Raw genomic sequence first — 4,287 nt, forward strand, 5'->3', positions numbered from 1 at the left:
TCCATGCCTCAAATGGTGGTTCCACCACAACAACCATGGTCTCAACCAATTTCCTCAATGCCAAATCAGCAGCAACAGTGGAACCCTACCAACTGGAGTCAACAGCCAACAGTTCAAACAGGAGCTCTGAGTCAGAACCAGAACAGAGACCCCTCTGTACCAGCCCAACCCGTTTATGCAGTGATTACAGAGACTCCTCAAAACCCTCCTACCAGTACGTCTGGAGGAGAAAGCTTGAAGGATTATTTATCCAACTCAGTTGCAAACATCAAAAAGGAGTTGATGGATGTGATTACAGAGCAACTACAGACGTTGAAAGTGAACACAGCGAGCATATCCAACGTTGCAGGAGCAGGAAGAGATGTGATGCGGTCAAATACTTGGTGTGGTAAGTGTCATCAAGCAGGCCATTTAGCCACTGAATGTACACGGAAACCAACCATCCCTGGAGCCTTCTGTTCCTACTGTTTGCGGAAGAACCATACAGAGGACATTTGCTCCCTGAAGGAGATGCATGATAGGAGAAGGAAGGAAGAAGACGCAAGATTTAACTTGCTGGAATCCAAAATGACAACACAAGATATTGGACCCAAGCCTAGAGAATTTGGTCCTAATTTCGGACCCAGAAGATTTCCTTCTCAAAGTTACAGAGGAAGACAGTCTGGCGGTGGTCAGAGATCAGAAGTGGAGTGTTACAGATGTGGAGAAAAGGGCCACATCTCACCAAATTGTCCAAATCCTCGAAGGTCAGTGGATTACAAGCCCTTATGCAGTCGATGCAAAGGAGAAGGCCACACTGCAAAAGACTGTCCAAGCCCAGCCCCAGCGAAAAACAGTGCTACTGATAGTCCGGTCAAGGCCCAAGAGCCTACTTCCAATTTAGTGGAATTGGAAGTTGCTGCCATCACTCGTGCAAAGCAGAAGGAACCACCTATCCAGAAAGAACATAACCCTCCTGCCAGAACAGTGAAGTTCAATCTTCCACCAGAAGAACAGAACAGAACAGAGCCTAACAGTGCCGTACAGAGCCCTACAGAGCCACAGAGAGTTACAGAGACAGTTACAGAGGCGGGACCAGAGGTCCAGGATACAGAAGAGGAGGAAGTGCCACAAGTGGCAGAAGAAGCTCTTGTAATTCCTTTGTTGGAAGAAAGAGGGAAAATGAAAATGGGTGTTGCCCCATTCCCTAATCGGTTAGAGAAGCCAGTGGATCCTATTAAGGAATACGATCTAGTTAGAGATCTAGATACCTTTAAACCAAACCTCACATTTCGACAATTATTGATGTTGTCTCCCAATTGCCGGAAAAGGTTCAAAAGTATACTAACAAGACGACGTGGTTTAAGGATTGCTCCCCCAACAGCAACAAAGTCCAACAAGGCTCCAGAGCCTGTAAAAGAAGTGGACGTGGCTAATGCTTTTCTAGATCCGGGTACTCCAGAGACTGGTGTGTGGATAGAAGGCTGCTTCATTGCAAATGCACTGATTGATGGAGGTTCATCAGTGAACATTATGACGGATGTCACAATGAAGGATTTAGGCTTACAAGGTGTGCAACCCACCCAATGGCTCATCAGACTGGCGGATCAGAGTAGAATCAAGCCTTTGGGCATTCTCCCATATGTGAAGACTACAGTGGCTGGAAAAGATTATTGGCTAACCTATCTGGTGGTGAAGCCAAACTCTTATGGTACATCCTATCCTCTGTTACTAGGCAGACCATGGCTTTTTGAAGCCCGAGCAAGGACGGATTGGTTCAAAGGAACCTTGACCTTGGGCAGAGGACCCAACAAAGTGGTGCTGAAACTGTATGGTTCTCAAAAAGGACATGGTTCCCCCTCCTTGGAATTATCTTCTGATTCCCCTAACGAGGCTACAGATGGAACGTCAGCAGACGAAGATGCTGTCAAACAGATCCTTCCTAAGAAAACAGTGGCACATTCCTTAACAGTGGATACAGCAAGCCGACTTCCAAAAGATGCAAAGCCATTATCAATGGGTGAATACTTCCTGCCTGAACCAGGAATGCCTTCTGAAATCACTTCTGACAGTGAGATAGAAGCATGGATGTACTGCTCTCCCTGTTACATGGCCACAACAGAGACAGAAGCAGAGCCAGAGACAGAAGCAGGAGAGGAAACAGAGAATCTGTTCTTCTGTTACAGAGCTCCTACAGAAGCAGAAGCAGAAGCAGAAGCAGAGACAGAAGCAGAGACAGAAGCAGAAGCATCAACAGAGACAGAAGCAGAAGCAGAGACAGAGACCGAAGAGGATGAATATGATATGGACGAAGAGAATGATGAAAGTGAGCCAGAAGAGTCTATCCCCCTTGAAGAGGATACATTTGGGGAAGAAGTTCCAGAAGCATCAGAAGCCGATGAGCTCATGCTATGGGACAGAATTGCAATGGTACCATTTGGTCTGGTAAATGGATCTTCTCATATGCAAAACCTTTATAAGACGTGGATTAAGAAGAACAAGCCGTCTTTCAGTAGTGGCTCCTGCCGTCCTAACCTATCTTTGCCAAAGAAAGATGATGATGATGCACCGTGCCAACAAGCACCAATCCCACCAACCCAACAGGCATCAGAGGGTCCCTGTTATGTGACGTTCCTGGATGTATCATCAGAAGATGAGTCTTCAAGCCAAGACGTAATTAATCTTGAAACCAAACCCGAAACGGCGCTTATCCCATTCCAACGTCTTAAGGAGCAACCTAAGTCTCCACCAAAAGACGAAGTTGGTTCTAGTGGGACATCAGAAGAGGACATCACTCCCTTGAAGGAGTCAGATCTCTACCCAGAAGCAGTCTGCGGGACCTTCATCCGTGAAGTAGAAGGTGAAAGGCAGTTAACCTTTGTGGATGCAGAAGGCACTGAACGCCACTTGAAGGTGGGTAGCAGTCTCCCAGAAGAGGAGTTGTCAACCTTGTACAATTTGTTGAAAGAAAATTTGGACGTGTTTGCATGGTCTTACAAAGACCTAAAGGGGATTGATCCCACAATATGTCAGCATCATATTGACTTGGATCCTGATGCCAAGCCAGTACGGCAACGACAGAGGCGAATGAACCCGAATTATTCCACATTGGTGAAAGCGGAGTTGCTGAAGCTTCTGGAAGCCGAGTTCATTTATCCAGTGGCAAACAGTGAATGGGTTTCACCCATCGTGGTTGTACCCAAGAAGAATGGAAAATTGCGAATATGTGTGGATTTCCGAAAGCTTAATTCCAAGACGAAGAAGGATCACTTTCCTATCCCTTTCACAGACCAACTGTTGGACACAGTGGCAGGACATGAGCTTTATTCCCTTCTGGATGGATTCAGTGGATACAATCAAGTCCAAATCGCAGAAGAAGACCAATCCAAAACAACCTTCACCACAGAATGGGGGACCTACGCTTATCGAGTGATGCCATTTGGACTCTGCAATGCCCCTGCTACTTTCCAACGAGTCATGATGGCTGCATTTCAAAATCATCTGCACGACTTTATCGAAGTATATTTGGATGACTTCTGTGTTTATAGTTTGATCAGTGAACACTGGGGACATTTGGAACAATGCTTTGACCGATGCCGGGAGTATGGGATTTCCCTCAACCCCGACAAATGCATCTTTGGGGTCTCTTCTGGAGTTCTGTTGGGCCACATTGTCTCAGCACAAGGGATATCAACAGACCCTGCAAAGATAGAAAAAATCTCAGCTCTGCAAGCACCCACCAACCTCAAACAGTTGAGGGGATTCCTAGGCCATGTGGGTTACTACAGAAGGTTTATAGCCCATTTTGCGACAAAGGCAACTTCCTTGCACAAGCTCTTGAGGAAAGATGCAGAGTTTACTTGGACGGAAGAATGTGACAAAGCCTTCCACACTCTGAAGCAGTGTCTGATAGAGGCACCCATCCTGCAACCTCCTGATTGGACGAAAGAGTTCCACGTACACACTGATGCATCAATTGAAGGCTTAGGTGCTGTCCTCTGCCAAAAGGGCTCCTCGAAGCTGGATCAACCGATCTATTATGCAAGCCGAAAAGTCACTGATAGGGAACGGAACTATACAGTGACAGAGCTGGAGTGCTTGGCAATGGTGTTTGCCCTGGAGAAGTTTCGCCATTACCTCCTATCTACCCACTTTAAATTTTATGTGGATCATGAGGCCCTCTCCTTCTTGATGAACAAAGCAGATGTGAAAGGACGAATGATGAGATGGCTCCTTTTATTCCAGGAGTTTGACTTTGAGGTGATTACTAAGCCTGGTCGTTCCCATGTCCTGGCTGATCATTTGTCG

The sequence above is a fragment of the Lygodium microphyllum genome, chromosome 24 (assembly GCF_053477565.2).
Source record: "Lygodium microphyllum isolate KBCC chromosome 24, Lygodium_microphyllum_v1.1.10, whole genome shotgun sequence".
Classification (NCBI taxonomy): domain Eukaryota; kingdom Viridiplantae; phylum Streptophyta; class Polypodiopsida; order Schizaeales; family Lygodiaceae; genus Lygodium; species Lygodium microphyllum.